Below are 19,266 nucleotides of genomic sequence, written 5' to 3'. Positions count from 1 at the left end.
CCATGGTTTATACTCGTCTTCCACAACAGATAGCAATGAAAGATTGGTTCATTTGACATTTCATACTTCAGTTAAAAGGAAAGAAAGGTCTCAGCTCACAGGATAATAAATCTTTATTATCCATTTTGAGGAAGAAAGAGTAAAATTGTTAGCAATTAAGACTACAGGCCAAGATTTGAGCAAATGGGTTTGAAATATTCTAACCTGATTAGGAAGCACCTTTCACTCCAAAAATGTTGTCAACCCTTTCCTACATGTTCTGATTTGGACAATTACCTGTCACAGATGATTTTCCTTCCATCTTCCTGAGGCTGGGGATGAAACCAAGCCCTGTGATTTCTCAGCCAAGGCCTTCGACGTTAAGAAGATAAATAAATTCATGCACTTTATGCCCTTCTTGCACCTCCAGTGCTCCCTGGGCTCATCCTTTTCAATTGCACTGATGGGAACTGATTCCACTCTTGTCCTTGCTTTTCCTCTGGGTAGATTTTAAAGCAAGACAAACTAATAAATAATGAAGACAGGTGGAGGAGGCAGAAGAAATTTTGTTTTATTATACACAAAGTGATTTATGTTGGTCATTAAGAATATGGATTCTTAAATAATTTTCCTTTTATTTCCCTCATAAATGATAGGTATTTTATGGCTTTTGCTTAACTTTGCTTGCTGTTGCCAGGTGTGTTTAACTCAAGCTTGTTTATGAGGTGTTTGTATAGTAGTATGGTTTCAACAATTTTTCCTTCCAATGCAAGAAATTGAAGGTTTTATATTCAGAGATTGCTAAAATGTATTGATTTCATCTATAGCATCTTGTTCATGAGAGCTGACTGTGAATATGAGTAACAAGGATATGCATTTGGGAAGCAAACTTTTTTTTTTTTTTTTTTTTGACAGAGTCTTGCTCTGTCGTCCAGGCTGGAATGCAGTGGCATGATCTCGGTTCACTGCAACCTCCATCTCCCAGGTTCAGGCAATTCTCCAGTCTCAGCCTCCTGAGTAGCTGGGATTACAGGTGTGCATCACCACACCTGGCCAATTTTTGTACTTTTAGTAGAGATGGGGTTTCACCATGTTGGCCAGGCTGGTCTCGAACTCCTGACCTGAAGTGATCTGCCTACCTCGGCCTCCCAAAGTGCTGGGATTACAGGCGTGAGCCACCGCGCTCAGCTGGGAAGCTTACATTTTTAAAACATTTTAACATATGTAAGCATAAACACTTTCCTTTCTCCCCCTCCCCCATCAAATACATCCCACATTCAATTCTGTTTACACATATACATGGTTACCTGGGGCTTTGCAGGGCCGTAAAGAATGGCCTTTTCAGTATGTGCTCTCTCTTTCTCTCTATATACATATATATACCTATATAGGTATATATATGCATATATATAATTTGACCCCAACACGAATATCAATTCCAAGTGAATTGCAAATTGATGTATGAAAGGTACAATAATAAAACTTTTTTAAAAAACAGAACTAATTGAAAAAATTGGACTATGTTAATATTACAAACTTCTGTTCATCAAAAGTTCCCATAAAGGGAGTTAAAACACACACAACAGAAAAGACATAATATTTGCAATGCATGTATTCAACAAAAGACGTTAAAGAACTTCTAAAAGTCAATAAGAAAATATGACAAGGTAATCTGATAGAAATTAACAAAAGATTTTAATAGACAATATCTTATGAAAGATAAATTCAAAGAGAATATCTAAGTGGCCAGTAAATATTTGAAACTGTGTTCAACTTCTTTAGTCATAAGTGAAATGCAAATTAAAACCATTTACAAATTAGAATCCACCAGAATGACTGAAGTTAAAAAAGACAGAAAATATTGGCCGGTCATGGTGGCTCATGCCTGTAATCCCAGCACTTTGGGAGGCCGAGGTGGGTGGATCACGTGGTCAGGAGTTCGAGACCATCCTGGCCAGCATGGTGAAACCCCATCTCTACTAAAATACAAAAAATGAGCTGGGCATGGTGGTGCTTGCCTGTAGTCCCAGCTACTCAGGAGGCTGAGGCAGGAGAATTGCTTGAACCTGGCGGACGGAGGTTGCAGTGAGCCGAGATTGAGCCATTGCATTCCAGCCTGGACAACAGAGTGAGACTCTGTCTCAAAAAAAAAAAAAAAAAAAGACAGAAAATATCAAATAGTGGGTAGGATTTGTAGTAACCGGAATGCTCACACTCTGGTAGTCGTGAGTGTGTCTTTAGCTACATCAGCTCATGCTGACTGTCAGCATGTAGTCATGTTCTAGCAATTCCTCATGGAGTAATGGGTACCCAATAGAAAGATGTAGTAATGCTAACCAAATGATATGTATGAGAATGCTGTTAACAACACTATTCATAATAGTCCCAAACTGAAAAACAACCCAAATGTCCATCAATGGGAAAATGGAAAGATGAATAAATTATGGTCTATTACACAACACAATATAAAACAACAATGAGAATAATACACAAAACAACATAGATAAATGTCACAAACATAATAATAAGTGAAAGAAATTAGACACAAAAAGTACTTACTGACTATTTGATTCTATTTATGTCAAGTACAAAAACCAAGCAAAGCTAATCCATGTGTTAGAAGTCAGGATAATAGCTTCTCTTGGGAGGGGGAGGCAACTGGAAGGTGACACAGAGGACTAATTTTGTGTTTCATCTGGCTGCTGGTTACATACGCGTGTTCAGCTTGTGAACATGCATCAAGTGGTATGTTTACGTGCACGTTTTTCTATGCATGTAATAATCCCATAAATCATAAAACAAAATGCAACAGAAATACTAACCAATCTTTTGGAAGGTTCCAGCTCAGAATGTAATTACAGGTATTTTGTCTAATAGGTGTGCTTTTAAAAATGAGAGTTAATCACATTTCAGTTGTTTATTTTAGTGCTCAAGTGGAAACCACTATTTAAAGGAAGGCTGAAGCAAATCCGTTGGTAAATGAATAATTATTTCTGATGACATTTCAGAGTTCAGATGTTCTTAAAGTGTGCCTCTTCTAAAATCCCTTTTCATCCTTTAACTCTCCTATCAATAGGCGCAATATAAAATAAAATCATAGTTCTGTTCCTTTTGGGATCCTAATCATTTTGAAATGATTAGGACTTTCGAAAGGAAAACCTTTCGAAAATTTTGAGTCATGACTCCACTTTTCAATGTTTTTTCACCTGCATTGAGCCAAGGTGCCCAGAAATTTCTTCTGAGTTTCATAAATTATAAAAGCACTTAGAGACAGAAATTCAAAAGTTCACTCTACAAATATTTTTATGTCAAAGATATTATCAGAAATGTGAGATGATTAACATGGCACTCAACAATTTAAAAGAAAAAGAGCTTTTCTAGTACTGAATCATAGGACTTACATAAATTGCTACTGCTCTCTTGTGAAAGCAAAATATTTTACACTTTTCAAATATATACAGAAATAGAGGATAGAGTATAATGAGCCCTCAGGTACTCCTCATGCAGTATCAACATTTATAGTTCATCTTGTTTTTTCCACATCCCACATAAATCCTCATTCCCCTCACTAGATGATTTAAAGCAAATCCCAAACATATTTCATTTGCAAAAACTTCAGTACACACATACACACATACACACAGACACACACACATACACACTTTAAAGACCACAATATCATTACTAATATTAATTGATATAAATAATTTAATATTATCAAAAAGTGAATCTACTATCATTTTCCTTATTGTCTTATGATTTTTTTGTTGTTGTTGTTTAATTTTTTATTCAGGATCCAGAGACCATATGTTGCATATCTCTTGAGTCTCTTTTAATCAATAGGCTTCCCACCCTGTCTGTCTTTTCTCCCAACAGAAAGAAACAGGCTGAAAAACTAAAACAGCCTGGGCGCAGTAACTCAGTCCTGTAATCCCAGCACTTTGGGAGGTGGAGGCGGGTGGATCACTTGAGGTCAGGAATTCGAGACCAGCCTGGCCAACACGGCGAAACCTTGTCTCTACTAAAAATCCAAAAAGTATCCAGGCGTGGTAACAGGCACCTGTAATCCCAGCTACTTGGGAGGCTGAGGCAGGAGAATCANATAGCCTACTAAAATATACACTAAGATAAATAGATAATCTGAAAAGGCTTGTACCTCTTGAAGTTGAATCAATAGTTAATAACCTTCCAAAAAAGAAAAACACTAAACCCAGATGGTTTCATTGATAAATTCTAGCAAACATTTTAGAAAGAAATATCAATTCTCCACAATCTTGTCCACAAAATAGAAACAGAGGGAATGTGAGGCCCATGTTACCTCGTTACTACAACCAGATAAAGATGTAAGAAAACGGGGAAACTATACGCAAACATTTCTCATGAACAGAGATGCAAAAATCTTCAACAAAAGATTAGAAAATCCAAACCAATAATGTATAAAAAGAATTACACACCACAACCAAGTCAACCAAGTGGGATTTATTGCAGATATATATGGCTTGTTGGGTGTGAAATCCAGATTGTGATGAAACAGTCTAACTATATTACAAATGCATGAAATAAACTCACTGAAATGGCTAGGGGCAGAAGTTGCTGACCTAAGTAAATCTGGAAATGAATCTAGTTGGCAACAGTAAAGGCAAAAAAATAAATAAAAGTAAAAAAACCCTGCATAAACAGTACTGTAGTTGAAACTGCTGTTTCCCATGGGGGTTTGGATTAATAACTCTGATACTACTATACACATATACTGGAGTTAAACAATTAAGTAAATTAATTACAGATTGTGGGAGCCAGGTTTCTTACTATTGGAGTGGGAAGGTACAGATAAGCAAGGAAAGAGGCTAGAATGGTTCATCTGGTAATGAATTAAAGTTGGAAACATCAGTCTGAACCCATGTTTAATATACATAACCAGTGTTTATATATAGAAATATTTAAAGATATGTGTATGTACATGGGTTAGTATACATACCTATATGCCCTTGCTCTGTCTGCTCAGAGGGCCTAAGCAATGATACCACAGTAGTAACAAGTGTACCTTAGTATTCAGGTCTTGGTTTCTAATACCTTAGTCCAAAGAAAAAATCCTAGGGATCCTTGGGGAAATGGCTGATTCTTGGACTGGGGCAGGGAATCCACAATAACCTTACCAAAATGGGTAGAGGCAAAAGTTGCTGACCTAATTAAAAAGAGCCCAGACAATTTTTGATCTGCAAAAAAAGACCAGAGAATGGTTCAGTGCCAGAAAGTAAGGAAGTGCTCAAAATAAACAAAAAACCCTATGTTGATGGCAGTATGTCAACGGTAAACAGGAACTGAAAGACCTCCTAATGGCTAAAATTGGAATAATTTAAGAAACAAATAAGAGGTATTATTAGGTTATAATCCAAAATAAACATCCATGAGTCTGTAGTTGTATAGATAAACAATTGAATTAAAAATAAATGAAAGAGAATAGATAAATCTTCCATGAGGAAGAATTTCAAATAATTTATGTAGATACCCTGGCCTCAACTAGATGGAGCATAACTCCCCACTCCTTAGGTGTGTGCTGGACATAAGGAGTTCCTTCCAAATAGTAGGTACAGTATGAAAAGAGGAGGAAAAGAATAACATTCCAGTGGAGAAATCCGATGAACACTTGAATCAGGTAATCAAGGTTGACCTCAGCAGTGAGAAGTCATGTTGATATGTATGAAGTGAAGAAAACGGCATTTTACTTGTTTGGTCTTGCTCTCCAAAACACTTAACCTCAGTCTAATCATGAGGAACACAACAGACAAATCCTGATTGACAGAAATTTACAAAATACCTGACCAATAGTCTTCAAACTGTCAAGGTCATCAAAAACACTGAATGTCTAAGAAAATTGCCACAGCCAAGAAGCACCTAAGAGGACACGAGGACTAAACATAATATGGTATCCTGGAAAACAACAATAAAACACTGTTAGGTAAAACTACAGACATCTGAAAAAGCACATAGTTAATAATGTATCAATTATAACAAATATACCATATTGATGTAAGATGTTACTAGTAGGAGAGATTAGATGTATGGTAACATAGATGATCTTTGCAATTCTTGGTAAATCTAAAACAGTTCTTAAAAAAAAAAAAAAAAAAAAAAAAAAAGTTTATTTTAAAAAAGCAGTGGAGCTGCCCAGGTTGGAGCGCAGTGGCACAATCATGGCTCACTACAGCCAAAACCTCCTGGGCTCGGGTGGTTCTCCTGCCTCAGCCTCCCGGGTAGCTGGGACTGCAGTTGTGCACCACCACACCTGGCTAATTTTTGTATTTTTTGTAGAGACGGAGTCTCACTGTGTTACACAGGCCAGTTCTGAACTCATGAATGCAAAGTACCTACCCGCCTCGGCCTCCCAAAATGTTTGGATTACAGGCCTGAGCCACTACACCTGGCCTGTTAAATCCATGCTCTTAATGATAACATTGTTCTGGGAGCCTAAACATTTAGAAAATATTCCAGTATTAGAGATTAAGGGGATGCCACCATTCAGACCTGACTGCTGTTTTTTTTATTTTTTTATTTTTTATTTTTTAGTAATGTTTCCTTTATGAGGGAGGCAGAAAAGTTAACTGACATGAGTGACAGCATCCAGTAGCTGATAAGCAGTAGAGTCAAGTCTCCTCACTCTAGACTCTTGTTTCCACCATGTAAAATTACAATAAAGATTTAGACTTTTTTTATTTCTTAAATTTTAGATCACTTTTTAAAGTATTTCTTATTCTTGGAAGCTTCAGAAGTAAAACAATATTCAAATAAATAAAATTGTTCAGTGATTATTTTACATGAATTGTTTGAGCTTGAAGTGTTTTGAGACATTTTAACACCGTTAGTTTGAAACAAAACATCTTTTAAAGGTGAGTTCAAAAGGAAAGGTTGCTGACCCTAAGGGGTGAATGACTCAGAGTTATAGCTTTAGGCCTTAAGTTAGCATTGTTAGTCCTTGTAGAAATTTGGTATGTATTGTGCCAGGGGCTGTGGCTTACTTACGCCTGTAATCCCAGCACTCTGGGAGGCAGAGGTGGGCAGATCACTTGAGGTCAAGAGTTCGATACTAGCCTGGCCAACATGGTGAAACCCCATCTGTACTGAGGATACAAAAATTAGGTGGGCGTAGTGGCACATGCCTATAATTTCAGCTACTTGGGAGGCTGAGACAGGAGAATCGCTTTAATGCAGGAGACGGAGGTTGCAGTGAGCTGAGATCGTGCCATTGCACTCCAGCCTGAGTGACAAAGTGAGACTCTGTCTCGGGGGCGTGGGGGTGGGGGGAAAGAAGTTTGGTGTATATTTTTTCTAAACTGGGCAAAGCAATTACTCTTAGAGTTCACCTCTAAGACTCAGCCCAAATACTATTTCCTGGGTGACCTTGCCTTGACTGCCCCCTTTTTGCCCAGATAGAATCAGTTACAACCTCACATTCTTTCTCCTGGCAGCTTGAACATGCACGTACCCCACAGCTTCACCGCAGCACTTATCACAGGGTACTGTGCCAGACATTAAAGTGTCTGCCCAGTGATCCCCACCAGGCTGGTGGCTTTTTGAAAACTACCTTGTTTGCTCTTTTATTATCTGTTCCCCATGTGCAGTGCACAGGAGGTACTAAATGGTTTCTGAATGAATGAAACAAATACAACGAGTCCTTGCTTCAGTATTCATGTAATGGTCCTAAGCTCTACAATACAAGGGCAAGGAGTAGGTATAGGTGGGATGGAGTGGAGAGAGAGGTGAACAAACTCAGGTCCCTACCTATGAGGCAACATGGTCTGATAATTGCTGCAAACCAGATCAAACACAAGTAAAGATGTGGGAGACAGGAATGGGTACTCACTGCTTGTATTACCCTGTTCTCACACTACTAGTAAAGACACATCCAAGACTGGGTTATTTATAAAGGAAAGAGGTTTAATGGAGTCACAGTTACACATGGTTGGGGAGGCCTCACAATCATGATGGAAGGCAAAGAAGAAGCAAAGTCACATCTTACATGGCAGCAGGCAAAACAGCTTTTGCAGGAAACTCCCATTTATAAAACTATCACATCTCATGAGACTTATTCACTACCATGCAAATACCACAGAAAAGACCTGCCCCCATGATTCAATTACCTCCCACTGTGTCCCTCCCATGACACATGGGAATTATGGGAACTATAATTCAAGATGAGATTTGGATGGGGACACAGCCAAACCATATCACTGCTAATCAAGGCATAAAGTGGTACAACCACTTTGGCAATTCATGATAAAGATTGCACCAGGGGAATTATTCTGCTAGATCCTCCCCATCTCCTGTTTCCTGTTGGTCAAGTTTCACCCCAAAGAAAGGGGAGGCTGGTGGAGGGCAGAAATCTGAGACAGAGCACAAGATTTATTTCTAACGCAGCAACACTTGCAAAATTTCTGCCCTTGAAGATTTACTCTAATAAACATTTCTGATCGACTTGAATCCATTTCTAAAAATACTAGGTTTTTTTCATTAATTAAGTAATATATCCTCACTGTAAATAATTTTAAAATATAGAAAAGTTGAAAGATAAAATCACTCATAATTTCATCACCCAGAGAAAATCATGATTAATATTTTTTATATAATTTTTGTCTTTGTAGTTAGGAATAAAACTCTGAACAATGACTAAATTTGAAATATACATCTAAATTTTCAATTATCTATATATGTTTAAAATGTGTGAAGTGATATGGGGTTGTCCAGTGTTACACAGGATTTCTAAAATTCTTGGTAACAAGGTAGTATAACTGAACAACATAAAAGTTACTTGCTGTGTAGTTTAGTTGAAGCCAATCATTCATAATTTGAAACCCAATATATATTTTGACTAAAAATATGAATAGTTGACCATTTAATCAAATTCTTTCTTTTTTACAAAGTATATTTTTCTAGAACTAAATCATTTGTTTTATCTACAGAGTGGATATGCCAAAGTCATTTGTTTTATTCATTTTGACATTAAATTCCATTAAATTATGCAATTTTGTGGGCAAGTCAGATAATCCTGGTCCACCAGTTTTTTGAAAATGAATAATAATATGCTATTCACAGAAAAGTCTGGTTGTCTATACCTTGGATTCAGAGCTGCACCATGGCTGTCTGATGCATCTTTGGGCATATTTATTTTTGTAGCAATTGGAAATATAAAACCAAGACAAAGACAGTGGTTTCTATTTCACTGAAAATAAAAGCAATATTTATTTTTAAAGTAGTACTCATCAAACTTTACATTATTCTGTTTCGATGGCAAACTGTTATTAACAGGAACCAAAATGTTATGCGTAGCACATGCTACAGGGTCGTCATTAACTGAGAAACTAGTATTTTTGCAGTCTTTCAGACATACACTCAAATTAGGCTTGGTTATTCCTGGTATTTTCTAAACTCATTTGATACCCTTTAGGATGTAAATCTCAAACAGAAAAACCAGAAAGATCCCTCTTGTTTAGAATTGGCAAGTCCATTTTACATCAATAGTTTTTTCAGATAATTCATTTGAACAGTAAAATTTTTCTTTCTTTTTTTTTTTCTTTTTTTGAGATGGAGTCTTCCTCTGTTGCTCAGGCTGGAGTGCAGTGATCTTGGCTCACTGCAAACTCTGCCTCCTGGGTTCAAGCAATTCTCCTGCCTAGTAATTCTCCTGCCTCAGTCTCTCAAGTAGCTGGGATTACCAGTGCCCACCCCCATATCCGGCTAATATTTGTATTTTTAATAGAGACCAGGTTTCACCATGTTGGCCAAGCTAGTCTTGAACTACTGGCCTCAAGTGATCTACCTGTGTTGGCCTCTCAAAGTGCAGGGATTACAAGTGTGAACAACCACACCCAGCCTGAACAGTAAAATTAAATGTTTTCACATTTTGTAAAAATAAAATAAAGCCTATAAATCAAATGACTTTATATATTATTTATTTTCTTGTAAATTCAAGCATTTGAAGGCATTACTAACTATATCCCCCAAAAATATGTTCTTTAGCAGGGAAGGGTATAAGTTTGAAGAACTTGTAGCTGCAGCTGGCAGGGTTTGGGGGCTGCTGGCCGACTGAGTTTTATTAAAACTGCTGGCCATGAAACCAGTCTGCAGCCAAAACGTCCAGCAGAAACAACAAGCTGCCCAGCAACCTGCCACAGTTACAGAATCTGATCAAGTGAGACCGACCGGCCTACATCGAGGAGTTTGTACAGCAGTAAAATCACTACAAATCCAATATGGAGATTTCCAAATTGCAACCAAATAAACCCAGCAAAGAACTAGCAGAGCTGGTGGTGTTTATGGCAAAGAACATCCTAAATGTGTGCATCTTAATTATGGAGAGAAAGAGGGAAACTTCAGAAGAGCCTTTGCTTTGTGACAGATTAGCCACTGCTACCTAGAGTATTTAAGTAATTTTCCTCAAGAGGTGAGAGATCTTCTCTCCTGCAATCATACCATGTTGGATCCAGATCTTTGAATGACATTTTGCAAAGCTTTGATCTTGCTGAGAAATAAGAATCTCATCAATCCATCAAGCCTGCTAGAACTCTTCTTTGAACTTCTACGTTGCCATGATAAGCTTCTGTGAAAGATTTTATACACACATATTATCACGGATATCAAGAATATAAACGCAAAACACAAGAACAATAAAGTGAATGCAGTATTGCAAAATTTCATGTACATCATGTTAAGACATAGCAATGCAACCACAGCCAAGATGTCTTTAAATGTAATGACTGAACTCTACAGAAGGAGCATCTGGAATGGTGCCAAAACTGTCAATGTTATCACAACTGCACATTTCTCTAAGGTCACCAAGATATTAGTTGCCGCGTTGACATTCTGTCTTGGGAAAGAAGAAGATGAAAAGCAGGACTGTGACTCCAAATCTGAGAAACAAAAAAAAGAAGAAAAAAGCAGAGGTGTTTAACTTTTCAGCCATTCACTTGATTCATGCATAATCCCCACAATTTTGCAGAAAAACTATTAAAGCAGCTTGAGTGCTGTAAGGAGAGGTTTGAAGTGAAGATGATGCTCATAAACCTCATCTCCAGATTGGTGGGAATTCATGAGCTCTTCCTCTTCAATTTCTATCCCTTTTTGCAAAGGTTTCTGCAGCCCCACCAAAGAGAAGTAACAAAGATCCTCTGTTTGATGCACAAGCATCTCATCACCTAGTACCCCCAGAGATTATTCAATCATTGCTTATGACTGTGGCAAACAATTTTGTTACCGACAAGAACTCTGGAGAAGTCATGACAGTAGGAATCAATGCTGTAAAAGAGATAACACCTTGATGTCCTCTGGTCGTGACTGAAGAACTCCTCCAAGACCTGGTTCATTATAAAACACACAAGGATAAGAATGTAATGATGTCTGCTAGAACTTTGATTCAGCTCTTCTGAACACTGAATGCTCAGATGCTGCAGAAGAAATTTCGGGGTAAGCCTACAGAAGCCTCCGTAGAAGCAAGAGTACAAGAATATGGAGAATTAGATGCTAAAGTTTACATTCCAGGAGCAGAAGTTCTGGAAGTTGAGAAAGAAGAGAATGCTGAAAATTATGAAGATGAATGGGAAAATACCAGTCTCCGTGAGGAGGAGGATGCTGATGGTGAATGGATTGATGTGCAACACTCTTCCGATGAAGAACAGCAAGAATCTCCAAGAAGCTGAACAGCATGTCCATGGAGGAGCGGAAAGCCAAAGCTGCAGCCATCAGCACCAGCTGAGTTTTAACTCAGGAAGACTTCCAGAAAATCCTCATGGCCCAAATGAGAAAAGAACTTGATGCTGCCCCCGGGAAATCCCAGAAGAGGAAATACGTTGAAAGAGACAGTGATGAAGAGCCCAGGGGTGAATTACTTTCTCCTCGGGACATTGAACGCCTTCATTAAAAGTCAAAGTCTGACAAAGAGACAAGACTAGCAACTGCAATGGCTGGAAAGACAGACCGAAAAGAATTTGTGAGGAAGAAAACCAAAATGAATCAATTTTCCAGTTCAACAAATAAAGAGAAGGAAAAACAGAAGAACTTTATGATGATGTGGTATAGCCAGAATGTCCGGTCAAAAAATAAGCATTCCTTCCAAGAAAAACAGTTGGTGCTAGGAGATGCACTTTTGAAAAGAGAAAAAGAATGAATTAACTTCCCAGCAAGTTTTCCACTCCAGGAAGAACGCTAAGTTTGTGTTATTACTCTGAAAATCGGTAAATTAAGCATATTTGCTTACATTAAAAAGTCCAGAAGCACTGTATTGTGAAAACTGCTGAAAATGTGGCAGCAATTTGGTGTTTTTATTTTGGAGACAGCTAATGGTGGGAATGTTAATGTAAATAGTGGTGGTAGTACAAAATCATTTCATTTATCATTCATGCAAAAAAAAGTATTGAGTGCCTATTGTCACTGTAGATATAAAACAAATGAGCTGTAACCCCTTCACTCAAGGCATTGACAGCTTAGCTGTGGGGGTGGACACACATATGTGTATTTATAGCACAGTGCAGATAGTTCGCTAGTAGAGGTAGCTCCATATTTCTATGAGGTTACTCAGGCCTTTTGGACTAACTCTGTGGGGATAGAAGTTATATATTCTTATAAAACAAAACAAAACAGGATAATGTTACAAGAGTAAGAGGTTCTTACCTGTACATAGGCTTGCCTGCTGAAAACAGGCCCTTGCTGTACAGATTTTAGGTACATGATTTAGCTCTTTTAGTCAATCCAAAAGATTTAAGTGATCCCGTCTTTTTTTTTTTTTTTTTTTGAATGCCATGTGAAGGCTTTTTGGTTAAGACCTCACTTTTAAAACTGCCTTAAGTATAAATAGTACCTTTGGAATGTATTTAGTTCATCATTTGAGCTGCCTTCATTTTGGTTTCCTCAGCCTTCCTTCAGTCTGTAATATTTTCAGCCCACTGTTTACCTTGTCTCAGTAAAAGGTTTCTAATCCCAAATAGGAAATAAATAAATAAATAAAAAAGAAAAAAGAAAGAAAAACTTGTGAAAGAATTTAGCCAGTTTGCTTTAAGCAGACGGTAAGGGAAGGGTCTCTGGAGAACCTCCCACTGGCTTCACAAATACTTACATGAGGTGTTTTGTGCAGATAAGGGAACTTGCAAAGGGGGATTGCCTAAACACATCCACAGTGGAAAATTCCATTCCTTAACATATGCACAGTAAGGGATATAAATTAATATGGAGTGGCTCAGACTAAGGGTCCACAGGCACACTGGAAGGATGGGGTGGAGCCACCAGAAATTCGTGCCTTACACCCTTGTATTCAACTATGAAAGGGGCAACTGGCAACCTGCTTTCAAGACCCTTCTCTTTGCTGTGAGCTTTCCTTTCGCTTAATAAATTCTACCCCCCTCACTCTCTGTTATCTGCGTGCCTGATTCTTCCTGACCATGAGACAGTAACCCGGACTTAGCTGAGTTAAGGAGCAAAAATCCTGCATCACTTGGAAAATCACAAAAGAAAATAAAAGAAGTTCTAACTAGCCCTCTTGTTATTCAAATTGTACTGGTAGTCCTAGCCAATGCAATGAGGTCCAAAAAGAAAGGAAGAGACTAGCTAGGTGTGGCAGCTCATGCCTGTAATCCCTGTACTTTGTGAGGCCAAGGTAGGAGGACTGCTTGAACCCAGGAGTTTAAGGCTACAGTGAACCACAATTGCAACACTGCACTACACTCAAGGTGATGGGGCAAGACCCCATCTCTAAAAAACAGATTCCATTTACAATAATAAAAAACTTATAAAATATCCGGGAATACACTCAACAAAAGAAACATGCAAAATATATAATGAAATAAACAAAAAAACTACAAAAATATTAAATAAATTTACTTGAATTAAAATTCAAGTAAAGAAGAGAGACACTCTTTTTCAGGATGAAAAGTCTACATGTTATATAGGTATCTATTATACAAATAATGCAATTCCAATTAAAATCTTAAAGGATTTTCATGAAACTTGTCAAACTGACTCTAAAATTTATCTGAATCCCTAACCTAGAACAGTGCCCAGCACATAGTAGGAGTGTGGTAAACATGCTGATTGAATGAATTAGTGAATAAACAGCTTCAATACCATCATGTTAGTCCATTTGTGTTGCTATAAAGGAATACCTGAGGTGGGGTAATTTATAAAGACAAAAGAGGGCCAGGCGCGGTGGCTCATCTGTAATCCCAGCACTTTGGGAGGCCAAGGTGGGCAGATCATCTGAGGTCAGGAGGTCGAGACCAGCCTGACCTATATGGTGAAACCCCATCTCTACTAAAAATACAAAACTAGCTGGGCTTGGTGGCACATGCCTGTAACCCAAGCTACTCAGGAGGCTGAGACAGGAGAATTGCTTGAACCTGGGAGGTGGAAGTTGCAGTGAGCTGAGATCACACCATTGCACTCCAGCTCGGGCAATAAGAGAAAAACTCCATCTCAAAAAAAAAAAAAAAAAAAAAAAGGAAAAGAAAAGAAAAGAAAAGAAAAGAGAAAAAGGGTTTAGGTTGGGCACGGTGGCTCATGCCTGTAATCCCAGCACTTTGGGAGGCCGAGGTGAGCAGATGACGAGGCTGAGAGATCCAGACCATCCTGGCCAACATGGTGAAACCCCATCTCTACGAAAAAAATACAAAAATTAGCTGGGCTTGGTGGTACACGCCTGTAGTCCCACCTGCTTGGGAGACTGAGGCAGGAGAATTGCTTGAACCCGAGAGTCGAAGGTTGCAGTGAGCCGAGATCGCGCCACTGCACTCCAGCCTGGCGACAGAGCAAGACTCCTTAAAAAAAAAAAAAAGAAAGAAAGAAAGAAAAGAAAAAAGGTTTATCTGGTTCACAGTTCTGTACAAGGAGCATGGCACCAGCATCTGCTCCTGGTGAGGGACTCAGGCTGCTTCTACTCATGGCAGAAGGCAAAGGGAAGCTGGCCTGTGCAGGAATCACATGGTGAGAGTAGAGGCAAACAGGGGGTGTCTGGCTCTTTTTAACAAGTTGCTCTTGCAGGAACTCACAGAGCAAGAACTCACTCATTACTTAGAAGACAGCACCAAGCCATTCATGAGGGATGCACCCCCATGTGACCCAAGACCTCCCACTAGCTCCACCTCCAATATTGGGGGTCAAATTTCAACACAAGATTTGGAGGGTCAAATATCCAAACTATAGCAACTTAGATAAAACTGACTCACATATTTATATTTCTAGGCCAGATTTATCTTCTGAACTCCAGATCAGTAGATCTGTTTAGTAATCTCTTCACTTGATTAGTAAGAAACCAATTCAGACTCATTGTGTTCAGAACAAAACCACTGTCCCTCTTGCAAACCCTGCACTCCTCCAGTCGTCAAATTGAGTAAGATTAAAAACAGAGTTAACTCTAATCATCCAATTGGCCGTTTGTTTGTTGTTGTTGTTTTGGGACAGGGTCTTGCTCTGTCCCAGGCTGCAGTGCAGGGGTGCCATCTTGGGTTGCTGCAACTTCCGGCTTCCAGTCAAGTGGTCCTCCAGGCTCCCAAGTAGCTGAGACCACAGGCTCACGCCACCACACCTAGCTAGATTTTGTATTTTTAGTAGAGATGGGGTCTCGCCATGTTGCCCAGTCTGGTCTCGAACTCCTGCACTCAAGCCATCTGCCCACCTCAGTCTCTCAAAGTGCTGGGATTATAGGCAAGAGCTACTGCACCTTGCCAATTGTCCATTTGTGATTATTGAAGTCATCACAACTACTCCTAGATGCATCTGCTAAATGTTTCTTGAATCTGTGTCTCTCATCTATACTGACACCACCATGTGCCATAATTCCTTCACTATTCTAATGAATAACTTCCTAACCAATCTCTCCTCCTCAAACTCACTATTTCCCTGCTACTGCCCTCCTGCCTCAACTTAAAACAATATCAGAATTGCAGGCTAGACATAGTGGTTCACACCTGTAATCTTCCTTGGGAAGCTGAGGCAGGAGGATCACTTGAGCTCAGGAGTTCAATACCAGCCTGGACGACATAGAGAGACCCCATCTCTCAAAAAAAAAAAATTTTTTTTAAAAGAATTTCCATTGCTTTTAGATAAATTCCAAACTTCATCATCACAAGTTTGGCCTGGCCTGGTTGCAACCTGTATCTTCAGAGAAATCTTCCACAGTATTTGTCCTTACTCTCTACTCTAAGCTTTGGCCACAGTGACCTTCTTCCAATTCTTCACGTATATTTCTTCCTACAACAGCACCTTTGTATATGCTGTTCTTTCCGTCTGGAATAATCTCATTTTTCTCTTGTTTTAATTAATTCTAACAACCCTTGATATCTCATTTAAAGATCTCTCTTATTCCTATTATATCTTCTTAAAAAACAGATGATCAGTCCAGGCATGGTGGTACATGCCTGTAATCCCAGCACTTTGATAGGTCAAAGTGGGCAGATCACTTGAGGCTGGGAGTTTGAGACCAGCCTGGGCAATATGGCAAGACCCAGCCTTTACTAAAAATAAAAAAAATAACCATGTGTGGTGGCACACACTTGTGATCCCAGCCACTCAGAGGCTGAGGCATGAGAATCACTTGAACCCAGGAGGTGGAGGTTGCAGTGAGCTGAGATCGCACCACTGCATTCTAGCCTGGGTGGCAGAGTAAGACTGTCTCAAAAAAAAAAAAAAAAAAAAGAAAGACAAAAAAGAAGCAAAACAAAATAACAGACTGATTATCTCTTAATAGTTTGGTTGTAAGTGTACCTTTATATGGTGATTTTTAGACATTAAGCTCAATCAGAACAGGAACTATGTGTTTTCATACTTACTATGGTATCCCTAGCTATGGCGCTAGGAGCTCAACAAATGAATGGAAGAACTGAAACTGATCGGGAAAAATATATGCACAATGACTTGATATGGTAACCAATATAGGTCTTCATAGAATGAATGAGGAGAAAGTTTGTTTTTTTTTTTTGAGACAGGGTCACACTCTGTAGGCCAGGCTAGAGTGCAGTGGTGCAATCTTGGCTCACTGAAAACTCTGTGAATGAGGAGAAACTTAATCTGGTTCTAAGAAAGTAAGAATCATAGGACCGAAAAAACCTGCAAATGTACCATATTTAATTTCATATTTTAAAAGTATTTCCAAAGCACAATCCTAGTGTTTACATCAGAGCATTCATTACAATGAAAATAAAACCAGAAAGCGTTCAAATATGAGAAGACAGATTCATCTATGAGGATTATCAGGAATTAATTTATAGTAGAAAATGACAAAGCTATTTCTTACAATGCTCAATAAAGAGCAAAAAAGATATTTAAACAAGAACTTGAAATTATTTGTGTTTTAAACCCTTGGTTTCATATGCTATAAATATTAAGACAAAATTTTCATTATACTTTATCATTAAGTAAAATCTAATTTAATAATTCATATATAGTAAGTGCTTAATAAAATAAATAAGAATGGTTGATAATTTCTCTTGAGAAATTGATAGGCGCAATTTCTGTTTCAGTTTTTAAAAGTTTCTTAATTTTGATAAGTAAATAAGAATATCTAAGTTTATTATATAATTTTAAAATAGATTGAAATTTACTTCATATGTATTCCATTTCTTGCACCAAAAATTAAAATAAGAGTTAAAGCCTTGGCAACAAATATTTTGATAATATTTGAAGCACCAGCCATTGGGGAAAAATTTTAAATTAATAGGTGTTGGATAAAAACCCATCCATTCTCTTAAATCCAGGGAATATTAAATTCCTTGTAATAAAATAGTCTACTTGGAAACCATAGATATGTCCAGTGTGCTGATAAAAAGTAAAATTGGCATCGTATCTATTTTTCTAGTAGACCAAGACTGTTGGGAGATTTAATAAATATGCCCCTGGTGTGTAGTCCCTAATGCAACCTAAGAGAAATTATAACTGTATGCCAAGTTAAGTTACGTAGCCTGTAAGAGGACTTCAAAATTAAGCAAATAATTAAATACCCTTGTAACAATTCAACTCAAACTTATAAATTTGTAGTTTTGCCTTATCTCAGTTAAATTTTTAAGACATTCTTACTCGTTTTTTTTTTTTTTTTTTGAAATTGCTAAAATAATGTGTGATTGTCGTGTGTTGGAATTTACTGGAAGATTTTGCCTACCTCCCAGTTGTTGAGTGTGCATTATGTACCTGGCTTGTAAGAGGGACTTTAATTCATTTCATTGGTTCTTTAAGAACAACCACATAAGGTTAAAAAGTCACCAAAGTTAGAGGTTACTTAAGTATTTAAACCTGGTCTTTCTGTCTTCCAAAATACCAGAATTCTCTACAGATATGCCACATTTCCTTTCAGCTCTGTAAACTGCAATAGGCTCACTTATTTTTCAAATCTGTAAAAGTCTGTAAAACTTGTCTGATGTCTGTAAATACATCATCAACTTTAAAATATGATTTTTTTATGGGAAAAAGAAAAACCAAATAATGTATACTTTATTTTCAGACACACTCCCAATTTTAGAAAAGTTAAATGTGAAAAAGAAAACAAGCATCAATGGATTCAAAGTATCTGTGATTTATTATCCTCCACTAGCAGTAAAGCAAATTCATGGTCTTCCAAAAAATATAGAATATAGTATTGGGCATTTAGTAATTGAAAATTATTCCTATTTAAATAGCAGCATAACAATGAGATACTAAACATTAACGTAAAAGGTTTAAAACCTATACTGAAAACTTTAAAATCTTAATAAAGACCATGAAATATGATTTGAGTAAATGAAATTGACTACCACATTCTTAAGTGGAAACACTTAATAACCAAAGAATGTCAATTTTCTGCAAATTCATATATAAATAATTGGAATTCATGCATTCTTTTATAATTACATGAAATGATCTATAAATTTATATGAAATGAATAAAGCCTCAAAAAATAGCCAAGGGGTATATTAAAGAGAAAATAGGGAAGTAGGGCATTCCTTTACCAGATACTAAAAATTTTAAGACATTGTTATAATCAATAGGTGTGGTATTGCTTTAAGAAAAGACATAAATAGTTGAAGGGAAAAGACAGTTTAGAATAAATTTCCACATAAACATGAGAATGTAATATATGACAAAGGTGGTATTTTCAACTTGTTGGGAAAAGAAATTTTAAAATAATTGACTGTTGGCACAACTGGTTCTCCATCTAGAAGGGAGAAGGAGGTAAAGTGAACTATAACTCATATCATATGTATATATATAATTACAGATAGATTAAATAAATATATATATTTATATATGTATAGATTAATATATATATAATACAGATAGATTAAA

General features: G+C 37.5%; 1 pseudogene; it reads left to right on the top strand.

Annotated features, from left to right (window-relative positions):
- Positions 1-10,440: 10,440 nt before the first annotated feature.
- On the top strand, positions 10,441-12,133 carry LOC108527552 (protein SDA1 homolog pseudogene; annotated as a pseudogene).
- The last annotated feature ends 7,133 nt before the right edge of the window (positions 12,134-19,266 follow it).

The sequence above is a fragment of the Rhinopithecus bieti genome, unplaced genomic scaffold (assembly GCF_001698545.2).
Source record: "Rhinopithecus bieti isolate Rb0 unplaced genomic scaffold, ASM169854v2 scaffold_4658, whole genome shotgun sequence".
In the NCBI taxonomy this organism is placed as follows: Eukaryota; Metazoa; Chordata; class Mammalia; order Primates; family Cercopithecidae; genus Rhinopithecus; species Rhinopithecus bieti.
The sequence above is the reverse complement of the archived record's forward strand: the minus strand, read 5'-3'. Positions and strand labels throughout refer to the sequence as shown.